Raw genomic sequence first — 24,860 nt, forward strand, 5'->3', positions numbered from 1 at the left:
CAACAGCGGTGCGGCTCCAGAAATCTGTAGAAGACACCTGTAGGTGCGGCCACTCAGCACTGGCCAACCTTGATGACCGACGAGACCCCACAACCTCCGAGGGCGAACGTCATGCGAGTACAGGGCACCCCTACCGCACGCACAGCACGCTGCTCAAACATCGCCAAGACGTAATCTTCAACTGGCAGCAGTGCCTCCACATTGCCTACCCGCTCCACCCTGAGCACCTCACCAGCTAGCTAGCCTCCCACCACACCACCCGTGGGAGGAGACCTCATCTCCTCAGCCTTGTCTGCCAAGATCCAGAAGCGGTCGAAGGTGAGCGACTTGGGAGCACCATTCATTTGTCGGTGAATGCATCACCTACGCCTGCTGACGGGAGCCACTGTGTCAGGAGACCTGCTGCCAGCCATCGCCGAGCGGGACCACGGCCGGGGCCAGAGATCCATGCGGCAAGGTAGAGGAGGGTGAGCAGGGAGAGCGGAGTAGAGAGCCATGTCGTTACCTACTTAATCAACCAATATATGTCATCTTCTTTCTATCGCTCCAAACTTCAAATCTTTTCCTTTCTTGTATGACTTCACTAAGAACCATGAGCATTTCTTCTTGTTGGTAAGCCTTCTCGAAATTATGGAGGTGGAAATTTTGCCTTCTTGTTCAGTCTTGATGCCAATAATGTAATGTAAGCTAATATTGGGCAACCATTATTTGTTATAACATTTGGACCTGCATTTAACTTGGTCAAATGTGGGTTTCTCTTCCCAGGCTAGAGGTGCATTCGCAAATGTAAGACTGGATAAATGCCCAACGCCCTCCATAAAATGGAAAATCTACATATTGAGGCCTCTTTTGGTTTAGAGGAATTTCATAGGAATTTTAGAGGATAGGATTCTTATAGAATTTTTTCCTTTAGAGTCCTTTGGTTCATAGGAATGGATTCCTATTCCTACATAGGATTGGTTCCTATCCTTCACATTTCATAGGAAAATAAAAAAGAGCCTAGACTCAATGAAAAAATTCCTTTGGTGTCAACCAAATGACATCTTGTTTCCTATTCCTACTCATAAAATTTGAGATACGTGTCATCTCATTTTCTACAAGATTCTTATTCCTGTGATAATCCTATCCTATAAATCAAAAGAGGCCTGAACATATAAACTCTCCTACGCAACCCGCCGTTCCAGCGCCCTCCCTGTGTCAAAAAGATCCTGCACGCACGATTTGTCTCGCTGGCTATTGTCAGTTTGTCACCGTACTTTTTGTCGCGCTGGTGAAAATCGGAACGCTTGTTGTTCTGCACGCCGCGTAATCGGGCTAGAGCAACTGACGCATGGGCCAGCCTTGCGCGCGGGCCAGCCTCGCAGCGACACGGTGGGTGCATGCTTCTGTCCGGGTGAAAGCAGGGGCGAATCGCGCGAGTAGAGAAGTCAGAGAAGCGAGCGAGCGAGAGAAAAACGAGCGAGCGCCGCGCCCCCTTCCCTTCCCCATGCTGACCTAAACCCGCGTCTCCCCCGCGACCCTCGCTTCCTCTCCTGCCGCCGCCGCCGCGCCCCCCTTCTCGCCTTCCCCATGCTCGCAACCACGACCATGTCGCTACCGACGCCGCGTCCGCCGCTCCCCCGCCTCGAACCAGCCGCCACCATGGAGCCTCCGCTCTTCCGCCTCATCCCTCCGCCCATGCTCTCGCACCTCGCGTGCGGCCGCCGCCTTTTGTCCACAACCCTCCCTTCTCGGTCTGCTCGGCCACCAAGCGGCGGCGGAGCGGGTTGATAGAGATGGCGAGGGTGAGTACATGGCCAGATGAGGGAGGAAGACAAATGACGGGTGGATCGGGTGCTCGAGGAGAGGAGGAATTCGCCCCTGGGCCCATGCCGCCGGCCTCCTCGTGCTGCTCGCATCTCCCTCATCGTCCCCGTCACCATCTACCACTCCTCTCCCGTGCCCAGACCGCGGGAAGAAGCCGAGAAGGGAGGCCGGCCGGCGGCGGCCACGCTCGACAAGATCCTCGCATTGGCGTCAAGGGAGAGGAGGTCTACGTCCCCCGCCCGTGTGCTTCTTCTCGGGACGCCGATGCCACGGAGCTCGTCAAGGTGCCCTCCCGTCCCTCTTCACCTCCATGTGTCTGTCTATTCGATTTGGTCCTCTGATTCAACTTTCTCACACACGGGGATGGCTGTTGTGCTCTGTTCGTGTTCGCGCTCGTGCAACTCCCTCTCTGCTGCAGGAGGATTGGATTGGATTGGTTTCTACTTCTATTCTCTGTTTGAGAACCTGAGATGCAGCCCTCCAAATCTTAGGCCCCAGAAGGAGGATTTGAGAGTGGAGAGCCTGAATGTGATTTGGTGGAAGGAGTTGTCCAAGAATCAAATTGTTATTATTTTACTGTTCTGCAAGAGAGAATCTAAAGATTATTTGTTTCTTTTTATGCTTGCAAATCGTGTTTGCTGTTCGGGATTCACACCCTGCATTGATAAGGTCTGAATTTAACATCCACTTTTAACACATTTTGTCTTAGATATAAATGCCTATGCCTCACGTCATAGAAATTTGTAACTGAATTTCATGGATCTGGTTTTGATAGATCATCTATGAATGCTTTTGGTATTACAATCAAATGTGATTGAATTTTGTAACTATCTGTTCAAATGCTCCCAAGAGGGTTAGGTGCTGGATGATGCTATTTATGAACATTATGCTCTCCACTGAGTTTACAGATTCTATAAGAGGAGATAAAGATCAGTTTGTCTTCTCATCTTCTTTCTAAATGGTGTATATTCGGTGAAATATTATCTTGGAAGGCCCCGTTGCAAGCTTCTTTCTCCATTTACCAGCTTTAACTGTCCATGAGAGGTGAGGTTGAAATTTGGGTGACGGGTAGCGTTTTGGAAAGCTTCAGAAGAAACGAAGAGAAATGGAATGGGAACCGATATGGATTTCTACTATTTTTTTCAAAGGATATGAATTTAACTTCACATTTATTAAGAATTGCAGCTTATTTGAGCCTGGAACTCTAACCAGAAATGTATCACATACCGATATTCATGTCTTTATTTTGTATTTTTAGGGTCAGTACACCAACTCTGTGTTCGGAATCAAGGTTTTCATGCAGCACATAATCCTCTGGATGTCTCAATCTGCAGTTTATATGCTCTAGGGAACACAGTTTTGCTCAACAAAAATTGGTTGGTTTCAACTATGTTTGCTTAGCCTTTTCATTAAAACTACAACCATAAAATATGCTTCATGCAACATTGGAATAGGTTGATTATTTATTTGTTCACTGCATAGTACCAGCGGCTGCTAACTACATATTGTACAGATTTTGCAGGGATGTATATATATGGTGATGTTTCACTGGGATCCCCAAATGTTTCAGTTCGTACTTAGCAGGATCACCTTGAGCAACGACTCAATTAATATTCTCACTGATCCAGTTTACTGAAGAACTTGTGACCCAGTTCCAGGACTGCTATGGACTAAGGTACTCTAGCTGCTTGCATCTTTCAGAGGATCTAATTAGAACCAATTCAATGTGTGGTTTATCTTCTTAGAACTATTAGTATTCACTCAAGCAGGAGCTGGCTTCAGTTGGAATAAGTGTGCTAGAAAGTGTGGCCAATAGATTGTACGTCGGCAAAAAATTGGTCCATTGTGAACTAAAGGAATGTTGTATAGGTTGTTACAAATCTACAATAACCAGCTTAGCGATTCACTAATGACTTATGGAAGCACACCCGATGCCAGAGACCAGAAGAAATTATCATTTTCAGATTGGTAGTAGTCCCCCCTGAGATTATTGTGTGCATTTCCAATTGGTAGTGGTCATTGCTTTTAAGCAGAGTATTGTTCTGTCGAAATTGGTGATCTAAGCTACAAACTAATTCTCGTGCTCGACAGCGACTCTAATTTACTTTGGAACCCTGGTTTTTGTGTCTTGATTTTAGGGATGGGGTTATGCCAATTTAACCAGGTTCTGAACATTCAGGTAGCTCAGACCATGGAGGTAAACATAAAAGGTATTTGATTTATCATGATCCAGTTACAGGAATGCATGGATTTTTTTGGCAAGCATTATATATCGTTGAAGATTTGCCATTTTTTCAAGTTCCTTGTATGCTAATCGGTAACCTTTAGTTTTGGATGTACAATAAGTACCTCCTGCTGAGCAAAGTGTGTGATATTCCAGAGTATCTTTTTCATGTATAATAAGTACTCCCTCTGTAAACTAATATAAGAGCGTTTAGATCACTAAAATAGTAATCTAAACACTCTTATATTAGTTTACGGAGGGAGTACCTTCCAGCTAAGTGAAGATGCATCTTTTTCAGCATGTGCAAACTAATTTTTGGTTATATCTATTTCGACGATGTGTTTGTATATCTGACAGAAGTAGCTCTTTTTTGTTTATGAATATGAGCTGGACCATCCAAAAACACTTCGTTCAAATGCAGAGATGTTGGATGTAGTATCTGATTATCTGTTCTCCATTTTTGCATCCTGTATGCATCTCACATTCTTTTTATTTTTAGTGTGATAAAAATATTCTTTTTTGAACATGCTATCACTTTGTCATATCATGGAGAAACTTCTCTCTTTCTCTTATTTGGATACAATGTGTTCCCTATGGAGAAAACATGGTGTTTTGGTCTGTTACATCTTATTTTTCAGGTGCCCCCAGCTATCAGGTTTGTATTGGATAGAGTAATACCACCTTATTTACTGGCAAAGGGTCTGATTTTACATGTAAGCCTACAAAATATCCTTGGTGATGCTAAAATTTATCTTTTTGTTAGGATTTTCTCATTGTAACTGAAAAGTCTGATCCTTGGTCATATCTGTTTAGAGATTATTGATGAGATATATGTTGGACAGTTTCGTGCCTGCTGATGAAACCTAATTTAAGTATCTTGAGGTATTGAACTACCATTTGAATGTTAATAGCAGGACTGAGGCAGTATGTTCTATTTCCTTTTTAGAAGTAAAATATCCAAGGACTCTGGATGAAAAACAATTACAATCCTTATCCACAAATATTTTTATATCATGGTAATTCCAACATCATCTGTCACCCTCTGGACTGCAGGGCGAGATATCGATCAAATATGAACCTGTCTATCTGCTCAGACCAGGTGATTAATCTCTCCTTGCTATTTTTCTTGAGGTGTGTGCATCTATCTGGACAATTTAATGAAAATATATTGCTCATACAAACCATCACTACATGTTAGTTCACTTTAACCCTAATCAGTCAAAAGGTTATCCCTTTTGCATTTCATGGACATAAAGGTTTGGTGTTGACTGTCGATCTTTTGTTAACATGGGACCTTAATACCGTAGGGAGTGTTTTTTTATATGTTTGGCACAACTGTATATTCCTCTGTTCCAGATCCAGATCCAGCTCTGTTCGTAGTTCATGCCTGCTAAGACATGTTCAATTCCTTCCGATATGCTTTTGAATATGTTTTCAGTGATGCCATATAGCTATAAATACTTTATTTGCATAAGGCCAGTAGGATATATGCTTTAATGCCCTTAATTAGTTCTGAAATGTTTAGCATGGTCTTTGTCAATCTGCTTTATCCCATTCAAAAAAGCCACATGGTTGACTCTTGTGCTATGCCTAGGCTATCTAGAAACTGTTGATTTCTGTGTGTGTGGATACTGTTCTCTTTCTACTTGGCTCTGTTCATATCTTCATGATATTGTACCTTCTTTTCATTGTTAGCTTGCTAAAGGAATGTTAGATTCTTGTTGCGTGTCCATTCCAAGGCCTCCCTCGTTATTCTTAATGCACACTGTATTTGTGCCTTCTACCAGCCCCCTCGGTCTATCTTTCCAAAAACATCCTCTTGCTGAAGTAATGTTTCAGAAGCTCGGCCTCCCCAAACCAGTCTACCATGTGCGGCTGCTTGAGCAGAGAGGATATAGATCACAGGTTGAATTACCGTACAAAAGAATGTTTCCAAGCTTCAGCACGCCGGGTTAGACTGTCAAGCCCCATATGTGTGGATGGGAGGACATCAATGAATTCTGCAGCCGAACGAGCCATTGAATATATGCAAACCAGTGAGAGCAAGGTGTTTGTTGACTATAACTACTACCAGCTGCAACAGCAGAAACAGGCACACGAAGGAGTATCAGGAAGGCTGTTAGAATAAATAGAAGAAATCAACCAGCGCAACCAAACTATCAAACAGATAACTAGAGAAGCATCCAACTATCTGGAAGAAGTGCATGATGCATCAAACAAAATTCATGGTCTTGCTGCCATTGCCTTGGACCATGTTTCCTCAGTGTCTCTTTTTGATTTCAGGCAGGCTATTCTAGAGATTCATGATGCAGTTGTTGCACTTCAAAACACTACATCTACTGCACGTGTCTCACTAGAGGAAAAAGGCATGTACTCAGACGATGATGTGGCAGATCCAGTCTACAGTGGCGTTTCTGGTGATGAAACTGATGAATACTATCATCATGATGACTATGGTCACTATGTGCGATCCCCATGAGCATGTTGTCCAGCCTGCTGAGCTATCTGGTCAACATGTGAAGCTCTATATGCATAGCTTCACCACGAAGGCTTGCTTCTTCTTAGCAAGAACCAGTCTGGTTACTATGTTTAGTCTACTGGTTTATCTAAATAAAATGTGAAGCTCTATGCTTACAGCTTCACTTTAGGAACTGTCTCCTTTTCAGACTACTCTCTGGTCATGTATAAATATGGGATCTATTGTACTATCTAAAACCAATGTAATTTATATATGTTGCATCTTCTGAAATTCTTCTGTGTTGCCTTTTGCTATGCACTTTTCCTTATTTGCTTTCTTCTTCCAAGTGATGGTCAACCGACTTTGGCATATGTATCAATGGCTCTGCCCGATGATCATGGGCTCATAACTACAACCATCTATATGATGCGCCAATACTATGTATCAGCTAAAACACTATGTATTTTCTATTTGCTTATGCTCATTGTAAATTTCTTAGCATTGGGTTCTCTTAAAACGCTATATACTTTCTATTTGCTTATGCTCATTGTAAATTTCTTAGAACAGTATATATCAACACTACGAGATCAATATATGCTATCATCAAGCAATATCATTGTTTTCCCTTTATCTACCATCATATATATGAATTAAACTATCATACACATGCTTTCAACACCTGGCTGGCCGATGCTTTTTGCGCCATTGGCGCAATGAGTCATCTAGTAAAAAGGAAAGGGTAGAGAAGCATCTACACAATGAGACAAGACGATTCAGTGCCCAGGTTCAGCTATACCCGCGATGTATGGAAAATTCAAAAAAAATACTAGAAAAACTGAAAAAAAATCTTAACTTATTTTGCATGGAAGATAATTTGGTGTGTGAGGTGTGTTCCAAATTTCAGATCATTTGGACATTTGAGTAGCTCTCGACAAAAAAGACAAATTTGAAGTCTGTGAAAAAGTTTATTGTTCATGTATTGTTCTGATCCAATTTGTCCTTTTTTTATGAGAGCTACTCATATAACCAAATGATCTGAAATTTGGAGCATACCTCACGCACCAAATTACCTCCCATGCAAAAGAAAATGAAAATCGGATTTTCTTAGAAAAGTTAGTATTTTTTGTGAATTTTCTCTTCATCGGATGCAGATGAGTCTGGGCACAGAAATGGATATTTGCTATGCAATGCGGTTTCATTGTCGGCGTGACTGCTCATATTTTTGGATGTCGACGAGGCAAAGAAATAAGCTTGAAAAAAAAGTGGTTAATTTTTCTGTGTAAACAATTGTTGTGCAGTAGAACAAATGAAATGACGCGTTTTGGATCTAGGCCTCCATAGAGGCTGAATTTCTGCAAAACTCAAATTTTCAGTTTAAAAAGTTTTGAAAAAATTGTAAAGTAAACAAGGATGTGAGGTGGTTGTGTATAAAATTTCAGGATGAAATACATTTCAACCTATACAAAAAAGACAAATTCATGGTCAGGAGGATGAATAGTATCATGTGTTAAAATGCCTCAGATTTGTTTTTGTTTTTTTTGTTATTTTGCACTACCCTTATTTCAATGTATTTCATCCTAAAAATTTGCACACTTGTGCATTATGATTTCATCTATATCTGTAAATAAATTCTAGAACTTTTGAAATATAAAAATATGAATTTCCACTAATTTTGAATTTTTGCATTCGCCGAGCTCGACCTCCAAAAGCAATTTCCAGACAAATGAGGGGAATATAATTTGGGGTCAAACTTAACATATTTTAAATGATGAATCAAGTTTGTTAACCCATACTCTCTCTGTCCCACAATGTAAGACCGTTTTGAAAGCTGTTAAAAAGGTCTTGCATTGTGCATTTAAGGTCTCTAGGTTAAATGTGGTGCTGTACCATTCGAACATTCTAATTTCATTTTTGATATGTTCATTGCTAAAAGTTCCCGCAACAATGCGCAAGGGGTTATATAAAGGACAGTTGCAACGCACGGACAATCAACTAAATTAGTAAATGTTGCGTATCATCGCAATGGAGAATAGTTGGTTCTGACTACATAGCAGATTTAGTAGCATAACATGATACCTAGCAACAGGGGTTCGAATTTTTTATACATAGACGAAACAAACATCACAGAGATTCAGTGAATGATTATAATTCTCTTACCGGATAATACAAAACACAACTGAAAATAAGTGACAAACTGGGGAATAAAGTCTGCCGAACTACCAAATAATACTGAAACTGAAGTACGCAAGGCAGATTGAAACTCAAAATTAAATAATAACTTGAGCAATCCAAGCAGCACATGGTCCTCATCCAGATCCAGATCATCTTCTCAACGTTCCAGCTCAATCCTACACCTCCTTATGCATGGATCGGTGCCTGAAAGCAGTCACCAAACTAATGTTTGTTAGCAAACATAGTTTATTTCCATAGCCACATATTGTAAGGAGAACAGTTACTGATCGTCTCATCGATCAGTAAAAGGCAAACATCGATCTTAAGCTAGTTCCAACACTGATATTACAGAAGTAGCCAGAAAGTTTCAACGACAAAATATTCCAACTACAAACAGTTCCGGGTGCTCTCTACCCAAATTTAATCACAAGTCCACTAATTTCCAAAAAAAAATGTAGTTTGTTTCTGATTCTATTACATAATAATAGTACTATAAACCAATGGATTGCGGGTATTGTGTTGGTAATGAAATCACTTTATTAACTTAAAAACTCTAGAACAGTATGCAAAACTTTATGCTTCTTTGACCTGGCCTAGTTTAGTTCTGAACATTTATTGTCTTATTCAAATAACATTTTGCAGGTACCTTTGCAGGTCACTAATGGCGCATCCACACATGCCTAGATTCTGCGATGTTGGTCACCCAGTAATTAACAGTTGCCAAAACAAGCAACAGCTGACACGCAGTAGCAAGCATTGTTCACAACTAAATATTTGATGGGGCGGAAGGACCGTGCAGAAAAAGTAGACACTGCACAAACACCGGATTGCAAACTAATCCATACTTTAGTATTTTGTAAATTCATGAATAAATGTTATGTGATGGTGGTGTTATTACGGTATTACATTTACGCTTTCAGGTTTCCTGTGAGTCAATAAATGCACATGTAGCAGCATCAATCGTATACCTGAATCTTCCTGAACGAACCTACCTATACTTTAGCTAAACCCTTATCTTGATCTAGCAACGAAGCTATATTTAACAAGAACTCAATTCTATATGCAACCACCATATTATCGTTATCATAAACTTGAGTTTCGTTGCACAATAGCAGATAAAGGTTTGACATTTAATTCTAGAATAGCAGAGGAGAAGCTAGCTCAGTAACAAAGCCAACAATAGCAAGAGCCAGTATTTAGTAATTAATACACACTGCAAAAATAAACATGTGAGATGTAAAATTAATACCTTTGAAAACAGACGAGAACAAGTTTGAGAACTGACTGGGAGAAAGGACTGCAGAATCCGGCACCTGTGCTTGACCATGTCTGCATCTTCACCGCAGAGGTCTTCCTCTCCATGAATATATGGAGAAACTGAAACTATTGTCTCGTTGATGACATCAATAACAACGACGGAAAGCTTGTCAACATTATCCCTCGGCTCAGAAACGATGAAGTGTATGAGATTGGGCTCGTCCCTATTCATAAGAGGGAACATGGGCACAACATTGTGGGGGACACGACGATTACGGCAAGCAAGATACCGAAATTTTTGAGACGTAATCACCGCCTCTTTGTGCCAACCATTATCTTCTGATGATGCAAGAGTATAGCAGGTGATGGTGAAACTAGAACCAGGAGCGAGCGGGCCAAAAAAGGCACCATCTTCACGGGCAATGTCAACAAACTTCAGGCGGTTGCCCTCTTTACCGGTGACACAGAGACTGCGGTACATCTCAAGGGTCTCTCCACCGCGGTACTCTTCACGGATATCACAATATCTCTTATTTAATTAATGCATCTATATACTTGGTAAAGGGTGGAAGGCTCGGCCTTATGCCTGGTGTTTTGTTCCACTCTTGCCGCCTTAGTTTCTGTCATACCGGTGTTATGTTCCTTGATTTTGCGTTTTACGCGGCCGGGTGTATGAGAACCCCTTGACAGTTCGCTTTGAATAAAACTCCTCCAGCAAGGCCCAACCTTGGTTTTAACATTTGCCACCTAAGCCTTTTTCCCTTGGGTTCTGCAGACTCAAGGTTCATCTTTATTTTAACCCCCCCGGGCTAGTGCTCCTCTAAGTGTTGGTCCAAACTAGAGCCCTTTGCAGCGCCCCCTCAGGGAAACTTGAGGTCTGGTTTTAGTTGTATGGAATTCTCATCCGTTGTGCCCTGAGAACGAGATATGTGCAGCTCCTATCGGGATTTGTCGGCACAGTCGGGTGGTCTTGCTGGTCTTGTTTTACCATTGTCGAAATGTCTTGTAACCGGGATTCCGAGACTGACCGGTACTTCCCGGGAGAAGGAATATCCTTCGTTGGTCGTGAGAGCTTATAATGGGCTAAGTTGGGACACCCTTGCAGGGTATAAACTTTCGAAAGCCGTGCCCGCGGTTATGTGGCAGATGGGAATTTGTTAATGTCCGGTTGTAGAGTACTTGACACCAGATTTGAATTAAAATGCATCAACCGCGTGTGTAGCCGTGCTGGTCTCTTTTCGGCGAAGTCCGGGAAGTGAACACGGTTTGGGTTATGTATGAACGTAAGTAGTTTCAGGATCACTTCTTGATCACTTCTAGCTTCTCGACCGTTTCGTTTGCTTCTCTTCTCGCTCTTATTTGCATATGTTACCCAGCATATATGCTTAGCCGTTGTTGCAACCTCGCCACTTGTCCTTTCCATGCCCATTAAGCTTTGCTAGTCTTGATACCCATGGTAATGGGATTGCTGAGTCCTCATGGCTCACAGATTACTACAACATCAGTTGCAGGTACAGGTAATGCGATGATCATGACGCGAGAGCGATGTTTGCTTGTTTTGGAGTTCTTCTTCTACTTCTTCTTCGATCAGGGGATAGGTTCCAGGTCGGCAGCCTGGCTTAGCAAGCTGGATGTCGTTTGAGTTTCTATTTGTGTTTCATCCGTAGACGGATGTTGCTCTTATGTATGATGTTGTATTCATGTGGCATTGTATGCCTCTTGTATGTATCCCCAACTATTATGTAATGGTACGATGTAATGATATCCACCTTGCAAAAGCGTCTCCAATATGCGCTTCTATCCTTGGTGGGACCTTCGGGTTCCTTTAGGATAGGGTCGCATATTGGGCGTGACAAGTTGGTATCAGAGCCTCGACCGACCATAGGAGCCCCCTTGATTGTTCGTAGTTGGCCGTTGTCGAGTCTAGAAGAAAACTGTTTTCGGAGTCTAGTTATATCGGAGAGTAGGAATTCTTTTTACTCCTCAGCCCCTTCGTCGCTCTGGTGAGGAATCTTGACGTAGGTGTTTTGAATTACTCCGCTTCCCCCTCAATTTTTCTTTAGGATCACGCGGTTAGTTTTCCGATCGTTGGTTCTCAGCTCCTTTCATCCGGTGCATTTCTCATCAAGTTGACTCGAGCCTCTTCATCTTTGCCAAGTTCAATCCTCAGTTGTTTTCTTTTTCCCACCCGCCCACCCCTTTTCTTCTCGGACCCGGACTCCGTAATCGGGTATCCATCCTACTCGTGCGAAGCCGTTGCATTATTTCAACCGGTGTTTTCTCTTCAAGTTATTCGTCGGTTCTCCCTTCCAAGTCGCCTTTGTTTTTCCCGCCCTCCCACCCTCTTTTTCCTGGCGCCTGAGTCTCTTTCGAGCATCACTTTCATTCGTATGGAGCCTCTTTAGTCTTTCATCAATTGTTTCAACCGGTGAATTCTCGTTTTGTTCGACATTCTTCAACTCTTTTTCTTCTCCGGTGGACTCAATTCAAGTTTTTCGGGTTGATCATATTATTTTCCTTGGATCAAATGTTTCCTCTTGTTCGTTTGCCTCTCACCAGTTTATCCTTTTGGAGTGCTCAAGACATCTCAGGAGATTCGTCTGTGTTAGAATTAATTTGAGGTTATCACCTCATTCAAATATTTCAATTGTTCCGGTGCATCATCTATCTGTTCAACAATCCTTTTTCAATGGTGTTTTCTTTTAGTGGGCCCTAACCCACAGGTCTTTTCCCAGGATCTTACCTGACTCTTCTAATTATTCCGGAGCCATTCCTAATTCCTTTCAAAGTGTGACGTAAGAATGGATTCCATCAGTCACATGCCTTCTCCAAGATCAATTTCAAATTCTTTTCATCTTTGGTTCAACCCTTCCTCTTTTTCTTTCTCCCGGAGTATCTTAGTAATTTTGGTGGTGTTTCCCGTCGTCATTTGAAGACCGAAGAAGAGTTTCTCTAAATCTTGTCCGTTCTCTCGAAGATTCACGGTTCTAGCTTCATGTTATCCTCTTGAATTATTCCATTTGGTAGACATTCCTTTTCTTACCCATCCGGAGTATGTCAGGAGTTGTTTTTCCATTTCTTTTCACTGGAGGCCATCATTCCAGATGAAGTCTTCGTCCTCACATTCCAGCTGTCGTTCTTTAATCATCCCGACGCATCTGTCAAGTATTCTTTAATCAGCTTGTTGTCTCTTTGTTCTTTTGCATCTGAATCCCCTCAAGCATATTTGTTCTTCTAATTCTTCCCGGTGATTCATTCTCTTTCATCAGTCATTTTCGAATTCTTACGGTGGTTCGTTCAAGATTCTTTTTCCTTTGTTATCATATTAATTCATTCGTTCTTTCCCATCCTACCGGTGGTTCATTGAAGACCGTCCTCAAGGTTGCGCCATTTTCCCCTTAATCCTTTTCAACAAGAATAAGTAGTATGCAAAATCCAGTTGTCATCAATTAAATTTGATAAGCATAACGTAATTCTTGTTCTTATTTCATCGTCGTCAAGTAATCCCTTCCTTCGAAGTTTGTTCTTGATGAATAAATTCTAGTTCCAAGTGTTTTCATCTTTCTTTTCCGGAGTTCTTCATGGTGGTTCTTCATGATTTAATTCATTCATCAAGAGTTCATCAAGATTCTTGTTGGAGGAGTTCAAGTATCGGTCTTCTCGTGTCTCGAAGTGCAAATAATTCTCCGTTTTCTTCTGAAGTGGAGTTTTGCATTTCTTCGTTCCGCTCAACTATTCAAGCATTTGGTTGTGGTATAATTTCACCTCAAATTTCGAGATGTTTGTCCATAGGTCCACAACAAGCTGATTCTTTCGTTGTTGATTTTCTCAACAACTCCGTTCAACCCTTCTTTCTAAGTTCTTTTCATTCCACTATTTCAATTCTTCCGGAGGCATTGCGTTGTTCATCTCGTCAAGTGTCATCCCATTGGGTGAAGTTCATGTTCTACTCCTTCCATTTTCAGCCAGAGTGCTGCCGGAATTCTTATGTTCTTATTCCTTTCCTATCTTATTCAAACCGGAGTGGTTTCAGAGTCTATCTTGTTTCCATGAGCTTTTGATTCTCGTCATATTTGCCATTCATCTTTTCTACCCAAGTGCTCTCGACTTGTTTCATCTTTTCTCTTGCGTACTTACTTCACCTCTTCCTCTTTCTCTTCCGTCTCATTCCTAAGATCTCGGGACGAGATCTCTTGTTAGTGAAGGAGAGTTGTAAAGCCCTGAATCAGATGCGCCAGGTGTCTTCCAGTCATTCGTCGTTGTTGCCATGTCATTTGCTTGCGTGTTGCATTTTGCCATGTCATCATCTGCATTTCTTCTGCATGTTTTTCAAAACTTGCATCCGTTCGGGTCCTCCCGGTTCTCTCCGTTGTCCGTTCTGAGCCAGACACACTTGCACGCGCCCGCGGCACCTCCCAGTTCTTGTTTTGTGAACCACCGAAAAACGTTCTCGGAATGGGCCGAGATTTGCCGAGTGGCCTTGGTATATCATCGGTAGACCGCCCGTCGAATTTCGTCCCATTTGGAGGTCGTTTGATGCCCCAATGGTTAACCGAGTTAATCGAAACCCCCTTTTCTCTTGCAGCCCATCACCCTTCACACAGCCCACCTATCCCATCCAAACCCCCTCCATGCTCTCCGCCGTTCGATCACGATCATGTGGGCAAAAACCGCACCTCATTTGGACTCTCCTAGCTCCCTCTACCTATATATTAACCCCATCTCCCGAAGTTCGCGGATGAACCCTAGCCTAGCCTCTCCTCGCGCCGCCGGAAAAATCCGTCCGTGCCGGACATGTCCGCCAGCCTCATCGCTCCGGCCAACCCCGTCGCGCCACGTCAGCCCGCCGCCGCCCTCGTCCAACCGGGCGCCGCCACGCGTCCCGGCGGCCCGCTCCCGCGCGGCCAGGCCTGCTCAGGCCCAGCGCCGGCCCGCCCGGCCCGGTCTTCACCGCCCCGCCGCCTCCTTGTCGGGCTTCGCCGCCCCGTCGCCTGCGAGCCGCGCCCCGCGCGCGCGCTCACCTTCGCCGCCGCCGCTCTAGCCCCGCACCGCCGCCGCGGAGCTCCAAGCTCGTCGTCCCGCCGCCGCTCTAGCCCCGCACCGCCGCCGCGGAGCTCCAAGCTCGCCGTCCCGTGCGGGCTAGGGATGGCCCGCCGATGTTCGGATCCGACGGATCCCGCCGTCCCCGAACCACCCCCATCTCCCCGCTCGCTGCCGGAGTCTTCAACCGCCGCCTCGGCTTCCGGGCCCTCGCTGGAGTCACCGGAACGCTCACCGGAGCCGGATCCACCGCTGGGTGGATGAGATCCACCGATCCCTCCAACCAAACGGCCTCCCCGCGCCGGATCCCCTCATCCCGCACCACCTCGTCCCGTGTTGACTTTTCTTGAGGGTAAAATTCTGCAGTCCCTGGATCTTATCATTTTCATGCCTTGTTCTTCAGGTCATAACTTTCTGTCCGTAGCTCCAATTCATGCCTATGATATATCCAAATGTTCATTGTGAGATGGTCTTCAATTCATTCTATTGTGGCATGCTTGTTTGAGTCAATCTTGATGCCCTAATCAATGTTGCAAGAGTGCTATATGATGTTTACTGCTGGAATCTGCTGATTGTTAACACTATTTGTGCATCTTGTGAGTGCCACAACTTTGTCCCTGATGATGCTATGATGATGATCTTGTTATGCGCATGTTCTCCTCTTCATGCTCTACACGCTGGTGTGCTTTTCATTCATGTTAGGGTGAATCTTGAAATCTTAAACCCTATTGCAAAAGTGCATGTTGCTATTAACTGCTGAAAACTGCTGATTTGTCATTTTTGTTGCATTTTGTGTGTGCATCTTATGAGCATGACGTCTACATGTTTTAGGAGAATTTTTATGCCATCTTTACAGGGGTGCAATCCTTGTATTTTTATATGCCCTGTAGTGAGTGCATCAAGCTTGTGAAGTGGGCTATTTGCTGTTAATGTTCTGTCATTGCTGAATCTGTCATATCATGTTGCCATGTTTACATGATGCTACCAATTAATCCATGCATGTTCTGGAGATACTTAGTTGACATGTTTGGTTGTCTATGTTACGTTCTATCATGCCATGCCTTCTGATGCCTCATATATGTCCTGTAGAATATGTTTTCATTGCCATGAACATGCTTATATAATGTTCCTGATTCCTGTTAACTTCATGATGCATTGTTGTGAGCTTGTTATTGAGTCATCCATGCCTCTTCTGGAGATGCTACAATTACATGAATTGTAGTATGCTATGATTACTTTGTTAACATGCCATGGTTGCTAATTGTAGATGTCATATGCCTCTGATCCATGCTTGCAAACATGTCATCACTGTTTCAACGTTCAATCTTGTCATGTTGGTTCCCACTAATCCATGAGCCATATGTATATGATGCCCTGATGTTATTTGCTCTTTGTTATGTGTACTTGGATTGCCTGCCCTTGGTTGCTATGTTTACTTGTTGTAGCTTGTCTCTTTAATGCTCTCAAGTTGCCATCATATTAACTCTGCTCATGCATATGCTGCTGTGTTATAAAGTTGCATTTTGCATTGATAATATTGGTTTAATATTGATGCCTCTGAACTTGAACCTTTAATGATATTTGAAGTATGTTATCTGTACATGAAGTGCATGCCAAGTTTATGCTCATTTGGTTCCTGTAGCATGTTGTTTTGGATGTTAGCAAAGTGCCTACTTGCTGTTTTGGGCAGATTGTTGTTATAACTTGTTTGGAGTGTATGCGTTGCACCGTTGCTCCGTTTTGAGCATGCTCTATATGAAACTTGCTTGATTTTGCATGTAGTTTCATCTTATCATGTTGCATCCATGTTTTGAGAGTGTTTGCTTGATGTTTGAATGCATTTTGCATCAATGCCATGTTTGACTTGTTACGCTCATATCCTGTAGGCCGTAGCTCCGAACTAAATGAACTTTATATGCAACTTGACTAGAATTTCGTGTAGATCATCTTGGTGCATTTTAACTTGCTATTTAACAACTTTAACATAAGGTTTATTCAGATCTGAACCAATTTTGCAATTTTCATATGAGGACTTACCGGATTTGTTATATGTTGTTCCGGCCTCATTTAAACTTGTTTTTATGTGTTGCTCTTGTATGCATCATATCTTGCCATGAGTAGCCTCATATAGCCTTGTTGTGCATCATGTCATGTTTATGTGTTGTGTGTTTACCATGTGGTTTGCTCCTTTCCGTTTGTGCTTCTTCTCAATAGTTCCTGTTTCGTTGCGATCGTGAGGATTCATTCGTCTACGCTTCGTTCGTCTTTGCCCGTTCGTCCTCTTCATGGACTCGTTCTTATTCCTAGTAGGATTTCAGGCAACATGACCGTTACCCTGGATCTCACTACTAACATTGCTATGCTAGTTGCTTCGTTCTATCGCTATGCTGCGCTACCTATCACTTGTTCATCAAGCCTCACAAATTGCCATGTCAGCCTCTAACCTTTTCACCCTTACATGCAAACCGTTGTTTGGCTATGTTACCGCTTTGCTCAGCCCCTCTTATAGCATTGTTAGTTGCAGGTGAAGTTGAAGATTGCTCCATGATGAACAGGATTATGTTGGGATATCACAATATCTCTTATTTAATTAATGCATCTATATACTTGGTAAAGGGTGGAAGGCTCGGCCTTATGCCTGGTGTTTTGTTCCACTCTTGCCGCCTTAGTTTCTATCATACCGGTGTTATGTTCCTTGATTTTGCGTTCCTTACGCGGCCGGGTGTATGGGAACCCCTTGACAGTTTGCTTTGAATAAAACTCCTCCAGCAAGGCCCAACCTTGGTTTTAACATTTGCCACCTAAGCCTTTTTCCCTTGGGTTCTGCAGACTCAAGGGTCATCTTTATTTTAACACCCCCCCGGGCCAGTGCTCCTCTGAGTGTTGGTCCAAACTAGAGCCCTTTGCAGCGCCCCCTCAGGGAAACTTGAGGTCTAGTTTTAGTTGTACGGATTGCTCATCCGTTGTGCCCTGAGAACAAGATATGTGCAGCTCCTATCGGGATTTGTCAGCACAGTCGGGTGGTCTTGCTGGTCTTGTTTTACCACTGTTGGAATGTCTTGTAACCGGGATTCTGAGACTGATCGGGTCTTCCCGGGAGAAGGAATATCCTTCGTTGGTCGTGAGAGCTTATAATGGGCTAAGTTGGGACACCCCTGGAGGGTATAAACTTTCGAAAGCCGTGCTCGCGGTTATGTGGAAGATGGGAATTTGTTAATGTTCGGTTGTAGAGTACTTGACACCAGATTCGAATTAAAACGCATCAACCGCGTGTGTAGCCATGATGGTCTCTTTTCGGCGAAGTCCGGGAAGTGAACACGGTTTGGGTTATGTATGAACGTAAGTAGTTTCGGGATCACTTCTTGATCAATTCTAACTTCTCGACCATTCCGTTTGCTTCTCTTCTCGCTCTTATTTGAGTATATTAGCCACCATATATGCTTAGCCGCTGCTGCAACCTCACCACTTATCCTTTCCATACCCATTAAGCTTTGCTAGTCTTGATACCCATGGTAATGGGATTGTTGAGTCCTCGTGGCTCACAGATTACTACAACATCAATTGCAGGTATAGGTAATGTGATGATCATGATGCGAGAGCGATGTTTGCTTGTTTTGGAGTTCTTCTTCTACTTCTTCTTCGATCAGGGGATAGGTTCCAGGTCGGCAGCCTGGCTTAGCAGGGTGGATGTCGTTTGAGTTTCTGTTTGTGTTTCATCCGTAGTCGGATGTTGCTCTTATGTATGATGTTGTATTCATGTGGCTTTGTATGCCTCTTGTATGTAACCCCAACTATTATGTAATGGTACGATGTAATGATATCCACCTTGCAAAAGCGTCTCCAATATGCGCTTCTATCCATGGTGGGACCTTCGAGTTCCTTTAGGATAGGGTCGCATATTGGGCGTGACAGGCCCACTCATCAGTGACACATTGGGCAAACCCGGTCAAATCTAGTGCTGACTGGGTTTGACCAGTGGTGGGGCCCGTTGTCAGTGGTAGTGACGTGGCTGATTAGGGGGGATTAGTGCTAATGACGTCGCCATGTCGGCTGTCGGTGAAGTTTCATCGGCGGCGACTTCAAACCGGGGCGGCGTCCGCTCGGGATTGAGCTACGGGCGACGGTTTGGTGCGGGGTTTGGAGCTACGAGATGCTGAGACTCGCACGCATCTGTTGCAGCAGGCAGAAACAGCTGGCATGGCCGGAGCTCGCCGGAAACGAGCTCGCGGCGGCGCCGGAGTTCGGCCCCGAGCGGCGCGGGTGCTTTGGTGCATGTCAGGAGCTTCGAGCGGCGGCGTTGGGTTCGTGGGGACCCGCTGAGCTCGCGACAGTGCTCAAGTGCGAGTTGTAGCCGCGGTTACCACAGTGGCGCCATGGACGGCGGCGGTGAGCTTCGGCTGTGCTGAGGATTGCAGCTACACCAAGTAAATGAACGCGGGGAGAGGGGGGCAAAAGAAGAGGAGCTCACAGTGTGGTCGACGGCTGTCTTAGAGGGCTCGGGGAGGCACTAGACGTGGCAAATCGAGCGGCAGGGATCGTCGACATCTGAGGTCGAGGACGACGATGTTGGCGGTTTCAGAGACCATTTGAGCTCATGGGGCTCGACGGGAAGATGTGGCAGAGGACGGCGGATATGCTGGTCATGACGGTGAGGCGAAATGACGGCGGTGGCCGCGTGCGCAGCAAGCGGCAGCGACGGTGGCACTCGTCCATGGCTGCGGGCAAGCGAGGGGGAGGGAGAGGGGAAAAGTGAGGAGGAGGACTCGATCCGGACGACACCACGGAGAACAAGCGCGACATCACGCTGGCGGGCAGGTGCGTGGCATGCGCGCACGGCGTCGGCTCGATCGGACTGGCGAAAGGTCAGGGACGACTGGCACTTCGGCCAGATGGGCCGCACAGTGCCAAGCCGCCAGGTAAACTCTCCCCCCCTCTCTCTCTCTCCCTATTTCCTTTCTGTTTTCTATTTGTTTGCCTCTGTTTTGATTTAGTTTAACACCAAATCATTTTAGTAAATTCTGAAAATTATTAGATGGCCTGCTAAAATTTATACAAAGCCACTCACAAACTTTCAGAATTATTGGAGTTATATTTAATATATAATAAATATAAATCCAATGCAAATAATTACTGGATTAACTCAAATGCCCAAAATAAATATTTCTGAGATTCCAAAAATATTGGTTTGAATTTCACCTCTTGCCAATATTTTTATAGATTAGCAGGAACATTTTCTTGGTTCATTTGAAGCAATTTTTAAATTGGCCATTTTTAAAGATTCCTAAGGCTTGAGCATTTCCTCAATTCAACTTTTCTTGAATTTAAACTTGATGCATGGATGAGTATGCACTGACAAGCAAGACTAAGCTAGGGTTGTGACAACTCACCCCTACTAACAAGAATCTCGTCTTGAGATTCAAGACGTGAGGTAAGAAGACAGAGGGGACACAAAGCTAACACAAATCCTCTAGATCCAATTTCCCTTCTCGAGGATGTTGATACATTGCATCATGTTGATCTCGACATCTTGCTTTGAGAACTTCATCCAACATGGAAACAAGAAGAAAGGGAGAACTCTAGAAGAATCAATCTTCTCGAAGATCGAGCAACTCAGGATCAACTCATGGAGTGAGACATTCAAACATACCCTAAGCTGAGATGCAAAGCATACATCCAGAGGAATGGGGTGAAACAGATGGCGAAGGTTCACTCGGTAGGCAACGAATCCACGCTTAAATAATATGGTGCACTAGTTTCGGAATAGCGAGGAGTTAAATGCCCCTTATACCGTAATGAGGCACCTTAGAGAAGGTGACTCGTAGAGTTATTCCCTTATATAACGAAAGCATTTCAAGACTCGACTTCGACCAGTTTGGCTTGGTAATCCTACAGGCAGTCAAGCTCTAATACCAAAACCAGCAGGACCCTGCTACGTCTTGAGCTTGCGTTGGTTTTCCTTGAAGAGGAAAGGGTGATGCAGCAATAGTAGCGTATGTATTTCCCTCAGTTTTTGAGAACCAAGGTATCAATCCAGTAGGAGGCTCCTCAGAAGTCCCACGCACCTACACAAACAAACAAGAACTCGCAACCAACACAATAAAGGGGTTGTCAATCCCTTCACGACCACTTGCAAAAGTGAGATCTGATAGAGATAATATGATAAGATAAATATATTTTTGGTATTTTATAATACATATAGGAAAAGTAAAGATGCAAATAAAAGTAGATTGAAAGCTTATATGATAAGAGATAGACCCGGGGGCCATAGGTTTCACTAGTGGCTTCTCTCAAGATAGCATACGTATTACGGTGGGTGAACAAATTACTGTCGAGCAATTGATAGAAAAGCGAATAATTATGAGATTATCTAGGCATGATCATGTATATAGGCATCACGTCCATGACAAGTAGACCGACTCCTGCCTGCATCTACTACTATTACTCCACACATCGACCGCTATCCAGCATGCATCTAGAGTATTAAGTTCATAAAGAATAGAGTAATGCATTAAGAAAGATGACATGATGTAGAGGGATAAACTCATGCAATATGATATAAACCCCATCTTTTTATCCTCGATGGTAACAATACAATACGTTCCTTGGTGCCCCTACTGTCACTGGGAAAGGACACCGCAAGATTGAACCCAAAGCTAAGCACTTGTCCCATTGCAAGAAAGATCAATCTAGTAGGCCAAACCAAACTAATAATTCGAAGAGACTTGCAAAGATAACTTAATCACACATAAAAGAATTCAGAGGAGATTCAAATATTTCTCATAGATAAACTTGAACATAAACCCACAATTCATCGGATCTCGACAAACACACCGCAAAAAGAGTTACATCGAATAGATGTCCAAGAAGATCAAGGAGAACTTTATATTGAGATTCAAAAAGAGAGAAGAAGCCATCTAGCTAATAACTATGGACCCGAAGGTCTGTGGTAAACTACTCACAACTCATCGGAGAGGCTATGGTGTTGATGTAGAAGCCCTCTGTGGTCGATTCCCCCTCCGGTGGAGCGCCGGCGAAGGCTCCAAGATAGGATCACACAGATACAGAAGGTTACGGCGGTGGAAATAGTTTTTCATGGTCGCTTGTGATGTTTTCGGGGTACATGGGTATATATAGGAGGAATAAGTAGGTCGGTGGACGCCCGAGGGGCCCACGAGGGTGGGGGGCACGCCGGGCACCCTCGTGGCTGCCTCGGTTGTTTCTTGACTTCCACTCCAAGTCCTCTAGATCACGTTTGTTCCAAAAAGATCGCTCCCGAAGGTTTCATTCCGTTTGGACTCCGTTTGATATTCCTGTTCTTCAAAATACTGAAATAGGCAAAAAAAACAGCAATACGGGCTGGGCCTCTGGTTAGTAGGTTAGTCCCAAAAATGATATAAATGTGTAAAGTAAAGCCCATAAACATCCAAACGGGTAATATAATAGCATGGAACAATCAAAAATTATAGATACGTTGGAGACGTATCAAGCATCCCCAAGCTTAATTCATGCTCGTCCTCGAGTAGGTAAATGATAAAAACAGAATTTTTGATGTGGAATGCTACCTAACATAATTCTCAATGTAATTTTATTTATTGTGGCATGAATATTCAGATCCAAATGATTCAAAATAAAAGTTCATATTGACATAAGAAATAGTAATAGTTCAAGCATACTAATCAAAAGCAATCATGTCTTCTCAAAATAACATGGCTAAAGAAAGTTATCCCTACAAAATCATATAGTCTGGCTGTTGCTCTATCTTCATCACACAAAGTATTTAATCATGCACAATCCCGATGACAAGCCAAGCAATTGTTTCATACTTTAGTAATCTCAAACTTTTTTAACTTTCACGCAAAACATGAGCGTGAGCCATGGACATAGCACTACATGTGGAATAGAATGGTGGTTGTGGAGAAGACAAAAAGGAGAAGATAGTCTCACATCAACTAGGCGTATCAATGGGCTATGGAGATGCCCATTAATAGATATCAATGTGAGTGAGTAGGGATTGCCATGCAATGGATGCACTAGAGCTATAAATGTATGAAAGCTCAATGAAAGAAACTAAGTGGGTGTGCATCCAACTCGCTTGCTCACGAAGACCTAGGGCATTTTGAGGAAGCCCATCATTGTAATATACAAGCCAAGTTCTATAATGAAAAATTCCCACTAGTATATGAAAGTGACAACATAGGAGACTCTCTATCATGAAGATCATGGTGCTACTTTGAAGCACAAGTGTGGTAAAAAAGGATAGTGGCATTGTCCCTTCTCTCTTTTTCTCTCATTTCATTTTTGTCTTTTTTTCCTTTTCTTCCTTTTTTTCTCTTTTTCTTTTTTTCTTTTTGGGCCTTTTCCTTTTTATTATTTGGCCTTTCCTTTTTTTATAAAGTCCGAAGTCTCATCCCGACTTGTGGGGGAATCATAGTCTCCATCATCCTTTCCTCACTGGGACAATGCTCTAATAATGAAGATCATCACACTTTTATTTACTTACAACTCAAGATTACAACTCAATACTTAAACAAGATATGACTCTATATGAATGCCTCCGGCAGTGTACCGGGATATGCAATGAATCAAGAGTGACATGTATGAAAATTATGAAGGTGGCCTTGCCACAAATACAATGTCAACTACATGATCATGCAAAGAGCAATATGACAATGATGATGCGTGTCATATAAACGGAACGGTGGAAAGTTGCATGGCAATATATCTCGGAAATGGCTATGGAAATGCCATAATAGGTAGGTATGGTGGCTGTTTGAGGAAGGTATATGCTGGGTGTATGGTACCGGCAAAAGTTGCACGGCACAAGAGAGGCTAGCAATGGTGGAAGGGTGAGAGTGCGTATAATCCATGGACTCAACATTAGTCATAAGGAACTCATGTACTTATTGCAAAAATCTACAAGTCATCAAAAACAAAGTACTGCGCGCATGCTCCTAGGGGGATAGATCGGTAGGAAAAGGCCATCGCTCGTCCCCGACCGCCACTCATAAGGAAGACAATCAATAAATAAAATTGTGCTCCAACTTCATCACAAAGCGGTTCACCATACGTGCATACTACGGGCAAACTTCAACACAAGCATTATTTAAATTCATAATCACCCAACTAGCATGACTCTAATATCACCATCCTAATATCTCAAAACAATTATCAAGCATCAAATTGGTCATAGCATCCAATTCACTTTCTATGATAGTTTTTATTATACCCAACTTGGATGCCCATCATTCTAGGACCAATTTTATAACCATAGCAAATACCATGCTGTTCTAAGAGACTCTCAAAATAATATAAGTGAAGCATGAGATATCAATAGTTTCTTCAAAATTAAGCCACCGCCGTGCTCTAAAAGATATAAGTGAAGCACTATAGCAAAAATTATCTAGCTCAAAAGATATAAGTGAAGCACATAGAGTATTCTAATAAATTACAATCAAGTGGGTTTCTACCAAAAGGTGTTTACAGCAAGGATGATTGTGGTAAACTAAAAAGCAAAGACTAATATCATACAAGACGCTCCAAGCAAAACACATATCATGTGGCGAATAAAAATATAGCTTCAAGTAAAGTTACCGATAGATGAAGACGAAAGAGGGGATGCCTTCCGGCGCATCCCCAAGCTTAGGCTTTTGGCTATTCTTGAATATCTTGGGGTGCCATGGGCATCCCCAAGCTTAGGCTCTTGCCACTCCTTATTCCATAGTCCATCAAATCTTTACCCAAAACTTGAAAACTTCACAACACAAAACTCAACAGGAAATCTCATAAGCTCCGTTAGTGCAAGAAAGCAAAACCACCACATAAGGTACTATAATGAACTCATTATTTATTTATATTGGTTTTAAACCTACTGTACTCAAAGTTCTCTATGGTTCATACCCCTAC

At 43.1% G+C, this 24,860-nt stretch overlaps 1 long non-coding RNA gene across 4 annotated transcripts; it reads left to right on the forward strand.

Annotated features, from left to right (window-relative positions):
* Positions 1-1,466: 1,466 nt before the first annotated feature.
* LOC123104197 (uncharacterized) lies at positions 1,467-6,782 on the forward strand. Of its 4 annotated transcripts, none has more exons than XR_006450191.1 (3): positions 1,467-2,090; positions 2,225-3,481; positions 3,945-6,782. It is a non-coding gene; the product is annotated as an uncharacterized lncRNA (long non-coding RNA). The 4 variants fall into 4 exon arrangements; XR_006450192.1 differs by having other exon boundaries at positions 2,225-3,182; positions 3,320-6,782; XR_006450190.1 differs by having other exon boundaries at positions 2,225-6,782.
* Positions 6,783-24,860: the final 18,078 nt, after the last annotated feature.

This window comes from Triticum aestivum, chromosome 5A, assembly GCF_018294505.1.
Source record: "Triticum aestivum cultivar Chinese Spring chromosome 5A, IWGSC CS RefSeq v2.1, whole genome shotgun sequence".
Lineage (NCBI taxonomy): Eukaryota > Viridiplantae > Streptophyta > Magnoliopsida > Poales > Poaceae > Triticum > Triticum aestivum.